At 41.6% G+C, this 13,878-nt stretch overlaps 1 non-coding gene across 1 annotated transcript; it reads right to left on the bottom strand.

Annotated features, from left to right (window-relative positions):
- Positions 1–657: 657 nt before the first annotated feature.
- On the bottom strand, positions 658–765 carry LOC112753199 (small nucleolar RNA R71). Its single transcript, XR_003177593.1, has one exon. It is a non-coding gene; the product is annotated as a small nucleolar RNA R71 (small nucleolar RNA).
- Positions 766–13,878: the final 13,113 nt, after the last annotated feature.

Raw genomic sequence — 13,878 nt, 5'->3', positions numbered from 1 at the left:
TCTTCCATCCGTACAGTTGTGTTTCTTCCTTTACATCACATTCTTTGTCTCCCCCTCTTTTCTTCCACTCACAAAGGGATCTCTATTTTTATTATTATTTTTCTGTGCCTTCTTCTTTGTCATATGAGCAGGAGCAAGGATAAGAACATTCTTGTGGAAGCAGATCCAGAACCTGAAAGGACTCTGAAGAGAAAATTAAGAGAAGCTAAAATACAACAATCCAGAGATAACCTTTTAGAAATTTTCAAACAGGAAGAGGAGATGGCAGCCGAAAATAATAATAATGTAAGGAAGATGCTTGGTGACTTTACTGCACCTAATTCCAATTTACATGGAAGAAGCATCTCCATTCCTGCCATTGGAGCAAACAACTTTGAGCTGAAACCTCAATTAGTTTCTCTGATGCAGCAGAACTGCAAGTTTCATGGACTTCCATCTGAAGATCCTTTTCAGTTCTTAACTGAATTCTTGCAGATATGTGATACTGTTAAGACTAATGGAGTAGATCCTGAAGTCTACAGGCTCATGCTTTTCCCTTTTGCTGTAAGAGACAGAGCTAGATTATGGTTGGATTCTCAACCCAAAGATAGCCTGAACTCTTGGGATAAGCTGGTCACGGCTTTCTTAGCCAAGTACTTTCCTCCTCAAAAGCTGAGCAAGCTTAGAGCGGATGTTCAAACCTTCAGACAGAAAGAAGGTGAATCCCTCTATGAAGCTTGGGAAAGATACAAACAGTTGACCAAAAAGTGTCCTTCTGACATGCTTTCAGAATGGACCATCCTGGATATATTCTATGATGGTTTATCTGAGTTATCAAAGATGTCATTGGATACCTCTGCAGGTGGATCCATTCACCTAAAGAAAACACCTGCAGAAGCTCAAGAACTCATTGACATGGTTGCTAATAACCAGTTCATGTACACTTCTGAAAGGAATCCTGTGAGCAATGGGACGCCTATGAAGAAGGGAGTTCTTGAGGTTGATACTCTGAATGCCATATTGGCTCAGAATAAAATATTGACTCAGCAAGTCAATATGATCTCTCAGAGTCTGCATGGAATGCAAGCTGCTTCCAACAGTACTCAAGAGGCTTCTTCTGAAGAAGAAGCTTATGATCCTGAGAACCCTGCAATAGCAGAGGTAAATTACTTAGGTGAACCTTATGGAAACACCTATAACTCAACATGGAGAAATCATCCAAATTTCTCATGGAAGGATCAAAAGCCTCAACAAGGCTTTAATAATGGTGGAAGAAACAGGTTTAGCAATAGCAAGCCTTTTCCATCATCAACTCAGCAACAGACAGAGAACTTTGAACAAAATGCTTCTAATTTAGCAAATCTAGTCTCTGATCTATCTAAGGCCACTGTAAGTTTCATGAATGAAACAAGGTCTTCCATTAGAAATCTGGAAGCACAAGTGGGCCAGCTGAGTAAAAGGATCACTGAAATCCCTCCTAGTACTCTCTCAAGCAATACAGAAGAGAATCCAAAAGGAGAGTGCAAGGCCATTAACATAAGCGCCATGGCCGAACCTGTGAGGAGAGGAGAGGACGTGAATCCCAAGGAGGAAGACCTCCTGGGACATCCAGTGGTCAATAAGGAGCTTCCCTCTGAGGAACCAAAGGACTCTAGGGCCCATCTAGAGACCATAGAGATTCCATTGACCCTCCTTATGCCCTTCATGAGCTCTGATGAGTATTCCTCTTCTGAAGAGAATGAGGATGTCACTGAAGAGCAAACTGCCAAGTTTCTTGGTGCAATCATGAAGCTGAATGCCAAATTGTTTGGCATTGATACTTGGGAAGTTGAACCTCCCTTGTTCGTCAATGAACTAAGTGATCTGGATCAACTGACATTGCCTCAGAAGAGACAGGATCCTGGAAAGTTCATAATACCCTGTACCATAGGCACCATGATCTTTAAGGCTCTGTGTGACCTTGGTTCAGGAATAAACCTCATGCCCCTCTCTGTAATAGAGAAACTGGGAATCTATGGGGTGCAAGCTGCTAAAATCTCATTAGAGATGGCAGACAGCTCAAGAAGACAGGCTTATGGACAAGTAGAAGATGTATTAGTAAAGGTTGAGGGCCTTTACATACCTACTGATTTCATAGTCCTGGATACTGGAAAGGAAGAGGATGAATCCATCATCCTAGGAAGACCTTTCCTGGCCACAGCAAGAGCTGTGATTGATGTTGACAGAGGTGAAATAGTCCTTCAATGGAATGAGAACTCCCTTGTATTCAAAACTCAAGGATCTCCCTCTGCAACCATGGAGAGGAAGCTTGAAAAGCTTCTCTCAAAACAGAGTCAACCAGAGCCCCCACAGTCAAACTCTAAGTTTGGTGTTGGGAGGCCACAACCAAACTCTAAGTTTGGTGTTGAACTCCCATATCCAAACTCTAAGTTTGGTGTTGGAGAGTCTCAACAAAGCTCTGCACATCTGTGAGGCTCCATGAGAGCCCACTGTCAAGCTATTGACATTAAAGAAGCGCTTGTTGGGAGGCAACCCAATGTTTATCTAATTCTTATTTTTATTGTTTTTCATGTTTTCTTAGGTTCATGATCATGTGGAGTCACAAAATAAATAGAAAAATTGAAAACGGAATCAAAACCAGCAGAAGAAAAATCACACCCTGGAGGAGCATCTGTCTGGCGTTCAGCGCCAGAACAGAGCATGGTTCTGGCGCTGAACGCCCAAAATGGGTAGCTTCTGGGCGCTGAACGCCAGAACAGGCATGGTTCTGGCGTTCAACGCCAGAAATGGCACACAAATGGGCGTTGAACGCCCAAAATGGCCACCAACCTGGCGCTGAACGCCCAGAGTTGGGTACAAAGGCATTTTTACATGCCTAATGGGTGCAGGGATGTAAATCCTTGAAAACCTCAGGATCTGTGGACCCCACAGGATCCACTCAGGATCTGTGGACCCCACAGGATCCCCATCTACCTCCACTCACTTCTTCTCACCACTCTCTTTCACACAACCCCACAAACACTCTTCCCTAAAAACCCCTCACCAATCACCTCAATCTCTCTTCCCCACTAAGCCTTCACCACTCACATCCATCTCCTCTTCCCCATAAACCTACCTCATAAACTCTACCTACCTTCAAAATTCAAAACCAATTCCCCACCCAAACCCACCCATATGGCCGAACCTTAACCCCCCCTCCCTTCCCTATATAAAGACCTCCATTCTTCATCAAATTCACACAACACACCCCTCTACACCCCTCTTGGCCGAAACCACATCTCCCTCTCCCTCTCCATATTTCTTCTTCTTCTTCTTCTATTCTTTTGTTTATTGCTCGAGGGCGAGCAATATTCTAAGTTTGGTGTGGTAAAAGCATAGCTTTTTTGTTTTTCCATTACCATTGATGGCACCCAAGACCGGAGAATCCTCTAGAAGAGGGAAAGGGAAGATAAAAGCTTCCACATCCGAGTCATGGGAGATGGAAAAGTTCATCTCCAAAGCCCATCAAGACCACTTCTATGATGTTGTGGCCAAGAAGAAGGTGATCCCTGAGATCCCTTTTAAACTTAAAAGAAATGAGTATCCGGAGATCCGACATGAAATTCAAAGAAGAGGTTGGGAAGTTCTAACAAATCCCATCCAACAAGTCGGCATCCTAATGGTTCAAGAGTTCTATGCCAATGCATGGATCACCAAGAACCATGATCAAAGTAAGAACCCGGATCCAAAGAACTATGTTACAATGGTTCGGGGGAAATACTTAGATTTTAGTCCGAAAAATGTGAGGTTGGCGTTCAACTTGCCATACATGGAAGAGAACGCACGCCCCTACACAAGGAGAGTCAACTTTGATCAAAGGTTGGACCAAGTCCTTATGGACATATGTGTAGAAGGAGCTCAATGGAAGATTGACTCCAAAGGCAAGCCGGTTCAACTAAGAAGATTGGACCTCAAGCCTATAGCTAGAGGATGGTTGGAGTTTATTCAATGCTCAATCATTCCCACTAGCAACCGGTCTGAAGTTACCATAGACCGGGCCATCATGATCCATAGCATCATGATTGGAGAAGAGGTGGAAGTTCATGAGATTGTACCTCAAGAACTCTACAAGGTGGCTGACAAGTCCTCCACCATGGCAAGGTTAGCCTTTCCTCACCTCATTTGCCACCTATGCAATTCAGCTGGAATTGACATAGAGGGAGATATCCTCATTAAAGAGGAAAAGCCCATCACTAAGAAAAAGATGGAGCAAGCAAGAGAGCCCACTCATGGAGCTCAAGAGGCGTATGAAGCTCATCACCATGAGATTCCGGAAATGCCTCAAATGCACTTTCCTCCACAAAACTATTGGGAGCAAATCAACACCTCCCTAGGAGAATTGAGTTCCAATATGGGACAACTAAGGGTGGAACATCAAGAACACTCCATCATGCTTCATGAAATAAGAGAAGATCAAAAAGCAATGAGGGAGGAGCAACAAAGACAAGGAAGAGACATAGAAGAGCTCAAGGACATCATTGGTTCCTCAAGAAGGAAACGCCACCATCACTAAGGTGGATTCATTCCTTGTTTTTGCTTTCTCTGTTTTTCGTTTTCTATGTTATGTGCTTATCTATGTTTGTGCCTTCATTACATGATCATTAGTAGTTAGTAACTTTGTCTTAAAGATATGAATGTCCTATGAATCCATCACCTCTCTTAAATGAAAAATGTTTTAATTCAAAAGAACAAGAAGTACATGAGTTTCGAATTTATTCTTGAACTTAGCTTAATTATATTGATGTGGTGACAAAGCTTCTTGTTTTCTGAATGTATGCTTGAACAATGCATATGTCTTTTGAAGTTGTTGTTTAAGAATGTTAAATATGTTGGCTCTTGAAAGAATGATGACTAGGAGACATGTTATTTGATAATCTGAAAAATCATAAAAATGATTCTTGAAGCAAGAAAAAGCAGCAAAGAACAAAGCTTGCAGAAAAAAAAAAGGGGCGAAAAAAAAAATAGAAAAAAAATAGAAAGAAAAAGAAAAAGCAAGCAGAAAAAGCCAATAACCCTTAAAACCAAAAGGCAAGGGCAAATAAAAAGGATCCCAAGGCTTTGAGCATCAGTGGATAGGAGGGCCTAAAGGAATAAAATCCTGGTCTAAGCGGCTAAACCAAGCTGTCCCTAATCATGTGCTTGTGGCGTGTAGGTGTCAAGTGAAAACTTGAGACTGAGCGGTTAAAGTCAAGGTCCAAAGCAAAAAAAAAAAGACTGTGCTTAAGAACCCTGGACACCTCTAATTGGGGACTTTAGCAAAGCTGAGTCACAATCTGAAAAGGTTCACCCAATTATGTGTCTGTGGCATTTATGTATCCGGTGGTAATACTGGAAGACAAAGTGCTTAGGGCCACGGCCAAGACTCATAAAGAAGCTGTGTTCAAGAATCATCATACTGAACTAGGAGAGTCAATAACACTATTCGAAATCTGAAGTTCCTACAGATGCCAATCATTCTAAACTTCAATGGATAAAGTGAGATGCCAAAACTATTCAAGAGGCAAAAAGCTATAAGTCCCGCTCATATGATTGAAGCTCTGTTTCATTGATAGTTTGGAATTTATAGTATATTCTCTTCTTTTTATCCTATTTGATTTTCAGTTGCTTGGGGACAAGCAACAATTTAAGTTTGGTGTTGTGATGAGCGGATAATTTATACGCTTTTTGACATTATTTTTAGTAGGATCTAGTCACTTTTAGGGATGTTTTCATTAGTTTTTATGTTAAATTCACATTTCTGGACTTTACTATGAGTTTGTGTGTTTTTCTGTGATTTCAGGTATTTTCTAGCTGAAATTGAGGGACTTGAGCAAAAATCAGATTCAGAGGTTGAAGAAGGACTGCTGATGCTGTTGGATTCTGACCTCCCTGCACTCAAAGTGGATTTTCTGGAGCTACAGAACTCGAAATGGCGCGCTTCCAATTGCGTTGAAAAGTAGACATCCAGGGCTTTCCAGCAATATATAATAGTCCATACGTTGGCCAAGAATTGACGACGTAAACTGGCGTTCAACGCCAGCCTTCTGCCCAAATCTGGCGTCCAGCGCCAGAAAAGGATCCAAAACCAGAGTTGAACGCCCAAACTGGCACAGAAACTGGCGTTCAACTCCACAAATGGCCTCTGCACGTGGAACACTTAAGCTCAGCCCAAACACACACCAAGTGGGCCCCGGAAGTGGATTTATGCATCAATTACTCACTCATGTAAACCCTAGTGACTAGTTTATTATAAATAGGACCTCTTACTATTGTATTAGACGTCTTTTTGACCATCTTTAGTCTCAGTTTTATTCCATTGTTCATCTTAGGAGACTATTGATCTCGTTTAGGGGGCTGGCCATCTCAGCCATGCCTGGACCTTCACTTATGTATTTTCATACGGTAGAGTTTCTACACTCCATAGATTAAGGTGTGGAGCTCTGCTGTTCCTCAAAGATTAATGCAAAGTACTACTGTTTTCTATTCAATTCTTCTTATTTCTCTTCTAAGATATCCATTCGCACCCAAGAACGTGATGAAGGTGATGATTATGTATGACGCTCATCATCCTTCTCCCTTATGAACGTGTGCCTGACAAACACTTCTGTTCTACATGAAATAAGCTAGAATGATGGCGGCATTCAAGAGAATCCGGAAGGTCTAAACCTTGTCTGTGGTATTCTGAGTAGGATTCAATGATTGAATGACTGTGACGAGCTTCAAACTCGCGAGTGCTGGGCGTTAGTGACAGACGCAAAAGGAGGGTGAATCCTATTCCAGCATGATCGGGAACCGACAGATGAATAGCCGTGCCGTGACAGGGTGCGTGAGCATATTATTCACTGAGAGGAGGGGATGTAGCCACTGACAACGGTGATGCCCTTGCATAAAGCCAGCCATGGAAAGGAGTAAGACAGATTGGATGAAGATAGCAGGAAAGCAGAGGTTCAGAGGAACGAAAAGCATCTCCATTCGCTTATCTGAAATTCCTACCAATGATTTACATAAGTATCTCTATCTCTATTTTATTATATCATATTCGAAAACACCATTATCACTCTGCCTGACTGAGATTTACAAGGTGACCATAGCTTGCTTCATACCGATAATCTCCGTGGGATTCGACCCTTACTCACGTAAGGTATTACTTGGACGACCCAGTGCACTTGCTGGTTAGTTGTATCGAAGTTGTGACAATTATGAATTAAGATCAGAGCACCAAGCTTTGGAGCCATTACCAGGATTTGTTCGAGCCTGGAGATCACAATTTCGTGCACCAAGGTCTGTATGATTATGTAAAATATCACTTAAATACTAAACTAATGACTAAGGATTATATAAGAAAGGGTAAAACAACCTTTTAGTGCTAAAATCCACTTCTGGAGCCCACTTGGTGAGTGTTTGGGCTGAGCTTTGATGAGATCCACGTGCTAGGAGGCCTCTAGAGCATTGAACACTAGCTAGGGGATCCTCCTTGGGCATTTGGACGTTGGTCTCTTCTCCTTGGGCGCTGGACGCCTGAAGGGGGCAGGTGGCTGGCGTTGGACGCCAGTTTTGGGCCTTCTAATCTGAAGCAAAGTATGGACTATTAATATTGCTAGAAAGCTCTGGAAGTCATCTTTCCATAGCCGTTGAGAACGCTCTATTTGGACTTTTGTCGCTCCAGAGAAGCTCTTCCGAATGCAAGGAGGTCAGATCTGGACAGCATCTGTAGTGCTTTCTCTGTCTCTGAATCAGACTTTTGCTCCAGCTCCTCAATTTCAGCTAGAAAATACCTAAAATTGCATAAAAACACACAAACTCAAATGCTCCATTTGGACTTCTGTCGCTCCAGAAAATCTCTTTCGAATGCAAGGAGGTCAAATCTGGATAGCATCTGCAGTGCTTTCTCTGTCTCTGAATCAGACTTTTGCTCCAGCTCCTCAATTTCAGCCAGAAAATAACTGAAATTGCATAAAAACATACAAACTCAAAGTAGAATCCAAAAATGTGAATTTAACACTAAAACCTATGAAAATATAATAAAAACTACACAAAATATGCTAAAAACTATATGAAAATGATGCCAAAAAGCATATAAAATATCCGCTCATCACAATTCCAAACTTAAACTGTTGCTTGTCCCCAAGCAACTAAAAACACAGTAGGATAAAAAGAAGATTAAGATACAATAAATCTCAGAGTTTTCAATGAAGCTGAATACAATTAGATGAGCAGGACTTAGTAGCTTTTTGCTTCTAAATAGTTTTGGCATCTCACTATCCATTGAAACTCGGAATGGTTGGTCTCTTTAGGAACTTAGAATCCAGATGATATTATTGACTCTCCTAGTTTAGTTCATTTTTATTCTTGAACACAACTTTCAGAGTCTTGGCCGTGACCCTAAGCACATTGTTTTCCAGTATTACCACTGGATACATAAATACCACAGACACTTTAACTGGGTGAACCCTTTCGGATTGTGATTTAGTTTTTCTAGAATCCCTAGATAGAGTGTCCAGAGTTCTTAAGCACACTCTTAAGAATCTTTGGATCCTTTTACCCTTGCCTTTTGGTTTAAAGGGTTACTGGCTTTTTGCGCTTACCTTTTGGTTTAAAGAGCTATTGGCTTTTTCTGCTTTTTATTTATTATTATTATTATTATTATTTTCGCCTATTTATTATTTTTTTTGCATGCATATAATTTTTTTTCTTTTTCTTTTGCAACATACTTTTTCTTTTTGCTGCTTTTTCTTGCTTCAAGAATTAATTTTTGAATTTTTCAGATTACCAATAATACTTTTTCTTTTTCATTATTCTTTCAAGAGTCAACATTCTAAAACCCAACTTTGAATATGCACTATTTATTTATACATTCAAAAAACAAAAGTAATGCCACCACATCAAAATAATTGAACTATTCTTATTATAAACTTGAAATTCATGTATCTCTCAATTCTATTCAATTAAAATTTTCTTTTTAAGCAAGGTGAGAGATATATGGAACATTTTTATAGCCTTAAGACATAAATACAAATGATCATGCAACAAGAACAAGAGAACAGACAATACAACATAACAAAAAACAGAAAAGTACAAAAGAAAAAGAAGATAAAAGAGAATGAATCCAGCTTTAATGGTGGCGGCTAGTAGTCCTCCTTGAGGATCCAATATGGTGCTTGATCTCTTCAATGTCACTCCTTTGCCTTTGTTGTTCTTCCTTCCTAGCCCTTTGATCTTCTCTAATGGATCTTTGGTCTTCCCTTATTTCATTAAGGATGGTAGAATGCTCTTGATACTCCAGCCTCAATCACTCCATGTTAGAGCTCAATTCTTCCATGGAAGTATGCCATTGATCCCAATAGTTTTGAGGAGAAAAATACATCCCTTGAGGCATCTCAAGGATCTCATGCTGAGGTGACTGCACAGGCTCTTGTGCATGCTCTCTAGTTTTGCTCCATCCTCTTCTTAGTGATGGGCTTGTCCTCCCAAATAGAGATATCTTTCTCTATGGCAATTCCAGCTGAATTGTATAGATGATAGATGAGGTGTGGGAATACCAACCTTTCATTGGTGGAAGGCTTCTCAGCTATCTTATACAATTCTTAAGGGATCATCTCATGTACTTCCACCTCACTTCCAATCATGATGCAATGGACCATGATGGCCCTTTCAATGGTCACTTCTGACCAATTTCTATTAGGGATGATAGAGCGTTGGATGAATTCCAACCATCCTCTACCTATGGGCTTTAGTTCAAGCCTTCTTAGTTGAATGGGCTTTCCTTGGGAATCCCTTTTTCCACTGTGCTCCTTCCACACAGATGTCTGAGAGCACTTGATCCAGTCTCTGATTAAAGTTGACTCTCCTAGTGTAAAGATGTGGGTCTCCTTGTATCAGAGACAAGTTGAATGCCAATCTCACACTTTCTAGGCTAAAAGCTAAGATTCTCCTTCTGACCATGGTGCTCCAATTCTTTGGATTTGGGTTCACACTAGTGTCATGATTTTTAGTAACCCATGCATTAGCATAGAACTCTTGTACCATTAATATCCCAACATCTTGAATGGGATTGGTTAGGACTTTCCAACCTCTTCTCCGGATCTCTCTTCGGATTTTCGGATACTCATTCTTCTTGAGCTTGAAAGGGTCCTCAGGGATCACTTTCTTCTCTGCCACTACTTCCTAGAAGTGGTCTTGGTGGACTTTGGTGATGAATCTCTCCCTCTCCCAAGATTTAGAGGTGGCGGCTACTGCCTTTCCTTTCTCCTTCTAGAGGGTTCTCCAACCTTGGGTGCCATAAGTGGTAATAAAAAGAAAAAAGTAATGCTTTTTCCACACCAAACTTAAAAGCTTTGCTCATCCTAGAGAAAAAATAAAGAAAAGTGAAGAATGGAGTAGAAGGAGAAGAAAATAGAAGAAGATAGAGGGAGAGAGAGGGCTCGGCCGAATGGGTTTTGAGAGTGTATGATAGGTGTGTGTATGGAGGGTTAGAAGGAGGGGTATTTATAGGAGTGGGGTAGGGTTGGGTTCGGCCATGGGTGGGTAATTGGGAGGAAAATTTGATTTTAAAGTGGGTGGGGGATGGTGGGAGTTATGATGGTTTTGGGGAATTGATATGGATGTGATTGGGCTAGGGTTTATAGGCAAGTATGTATGAGAAAGTGTGAAAGTAAGAAGAAAGAAGTGGGGTAGGTAAAGATGCTATGGGATCCACTGGTCCTGAGAGGCTAGGGAATTCAGATTCTCTGCCCTTTGCACTTGCGTTTGAATGCCCAGGGTCTGCTCCCTGGCTGGTGTTCAACTTTAACAACACTCCATCCAGAGTGTTCTGTTTTTACTGTTGAACATTTCTGTCTATGTTCTGACTAATGCACATGATCATGAACCTAAAAAAATAACTTAAAAAAATAAAAAAAAAAATAGAAATACTTAATTAAGGTTGGGTTGCCTCCCAATAAGCACTTCTTTAACGTCATTAGCTTGACGTTTAGCTCCTTACAGAGGTGAGTATGGGCTCAGAATTTTGCCCTTTACAGTGAACTTTCTTCCTGTCTTCTCATGAATGAGCTCCACATGCTCTAGAGACAGGATACGACTCATTGTATGTGGTATGACTGGCTTCTTGGTGAAGACAACTCTCATGCTAGGTGAGAGGCCTTCAGTTGGGACTTTCTTATCCCTCCAGCCTTTAGGTACTTTCTTTCGAGTACCTTTATTTTCAGTGCTTGTTAATGGCTGCCCCACACCAAACTTAGAATTGAAGTTTGGGGGTTTAGTGCAGCTTCACACTGAAAGAGATGGTTGAAACACTAGGAGTTGCACCATGGTCTCTTTCTTTTTAGAGGGAGAATTGGGATTGGACATCTTGAATAAGATGTACTCCTCTCCTTGTTGGAAAACCATTTCTCCCTTTGCCACATTAATCATGGCATTTGCAGTAATTAGGAAAGTTCTTTCGAGGATGATAGAATCATCCTCATCCTCTCATATGTCAAAGACTATGAAGTTTGTAGGGATGTAGTGGTCTTCAACCTTCACCACGACATCCTCTACCAAGCCATATGGCTTTTTCATTGTCTTTTCTGCCATCTCTAGTGAGATGTTTGTAGCTTATACCTTAAAGATTCCCAACTTCTCCATTACAGAAAGTGACATGAAGTTTATACTTGACCCTAGATCACACAGAGCCTTCTCAAAGGTCATGGTGCCTATGGTGCAAGGAATCAGGAAACGTCCAGGATCTGGGAGCTTCTGAGGTAGCTTCTGCTGACCCAAAGCATTTTGTTCTTTGGAAAGCAGTGGAGGCTCTTCCTCCAAAGGCTTTGTACCAAATAACTTGGCATTCAGCTTTATGAGAGCTCCTAGGTACCGAGCAACTTGCTCTTCCCTAGTGTCTTCATCCTCATCAGAGGATGAGTATTCATCAGAACTCATGCATTGCAGAAGTGAATGTAAAGGAACCTCTATGGTCTTTGTATGAGCCTTGGCTTCCTTTAGTTCTTGGATAGGAATTTCTTGAGTGGGTATTGAGCACTCAGAGGGTGTGCCTTTACTGGCGTTTAACGTCAGCTTTGATGGCTCTTTGGGCGTTGAACGCCCATGCTGTACACCCTTACTGGCGTTAAATGCCAGTTCCCTTATCATTTTGGGCGTTGAATGCCCAGTAGGGATATGCTGGCTGGCATTCAACACCAGCTTCCCTGTCTGGTTGGGCGTTGAACGCACAGTGAGGGGTTCCTCATTTGCGTTCAGCACCAGCTTTGCTGCTTGTTTGGGCATTGAACGCCCATCCAGTGTCCCCTGGCTGGCGTTCAACGCTAGCTTTGCTGCCTGGATGGGCGTTGAACGCCCAGTGAGGGCTTCCTCACTGGCATTCAGCGCCTAGATTGCAGCCAGGTTGGGCGTTGAACGCCCAGTGAAGGATTCTTCACTAGCGTTTAGTGCTAGCTCTGGTGCCAGGATAAGCGTTGAACGCCCAGTGATATCTTCTTCACTGGCATTTAATGCCTCCCCATTCTCTTCAGATTCGGCCTTTGCCTCAGTGGTGATGTCCTTGCACTCTTCTCATGGGTTTACTTCAGTGTTACCGGGAAGAGTATCTGGAGGAGTCTCAGGGATCCTCTTACTTAGTTGACCAACTTGTACCTTCAAATTTCTAATGGAGGACCTTGTTTCAGTTATGAAACTATGAGTGGTCTTAGAGAGGTTGGAGAGTAGAGTGACTAAGTGAGAAAGGCTCTGCTTAGGAGTCTCCATGTTCCCTTGAGAAGATGGGAATGGTGGTCTGTTGTTGAACCTATTCTGGTTCCTTCCACCTTGATTATTATTGAAACCTTGCTGAGGTTTCCATTGTTCCTTCCATGAGAGGTTAGGATGATTCCTCCATGAAGGATTGTAGGTGTTTTCATGGGGTTCTCCCATGTAATTCACCTCCTCCATGGTGGGTTGATCAGGATCATATGGTTCTACTTCAGAAGAAGCTTCCTGAGTACTGCCAGTTGCAGTTTACATTCCAGTCAAATGCTGAAAGATCATGTTGACCTGTTGGGTCAAGATCTTGTTTTGAACCAATATGGCATTCAGAGTATCATCTTCAAGAACTCATTTCTTCTGAAGTACCCCATTACTTATAGGGTTTCTTTCAGAAGTGTACATGAATTGGTTATTTGCAACCATCTTAATGAGTTCTCTTACTTCTGTAGGCATTTTCTTCAAGTGGAATGAGCCACCTGCAGAGCTGTCCAATGAGATTTTGGATATCTCAGACAGACCATCATAGAACATGCCTACGATAGACCATTCTGAGAGCATATCAGGAGGACATCTCCTAATTAGTTTCTTGTATCTTTTCCAAGCTTCATAGAAGGATTCACCTTTTTATTTGTCTAAAGGTTTGAACTTCCACTCTAATTTTGCTCATCCTTTGAGGAGGAAAGAATTTAGCCAGGAAAGCATTAACCAGATTTTTCTGAGAACCTAGACTCTCTTTTGGTTGAGAATCTAACCATATCTTAGCTTTGTCTCTTACAGCAAAGGGAAAGAGCAGAAGTTTGTAGACCTCAGGATTTACTCCACTGGTCTTAACAGTATCACAGATCTACAAGAATTCAGCTAAGAACTGACGTAGATCTTCCAGTGGAAATCCATGGAATTTGCAGTTCTGTTACAGAAGTGAAACTAACTGAGGCTTAAGCTCAAAATTGTTAGCTCCAATGGCAGATACAGAGATGCTTCTGCCAAAAAATTCAGAAGTAGGCATGGTGAAGTCACCAAGAACCTTTCTTGCCTCTCCTTCAGGTTCGGCCATGTCCTCATATTCTTGTTTAAAATTTTCTGAAAAGTTTCTTCCGGAGTGTTGCGCTTTAATTCGTTGTAAGCTCCTGCTTAAAGTCCTTTCAA

The sequence above is a fragment of the Arachis hypogaea genome, chromosome 15 (assembly GCF_003086295.3).
Source record: "Arachis hypogaea cultivar Tifrunner chromosome 15, arahy.Tifrunner.gnm2.J5K5, whole genome shotgun sequence".
NCBI lineage: Eukaryota > Viridiplantae > Streptophyta > Magnoliopsida > Fabales > Fabaceae > Arachis > Arachis hypogaea.
This window is presented reverse-complemented; position numbering and strand designations above follow the sequence as displayed.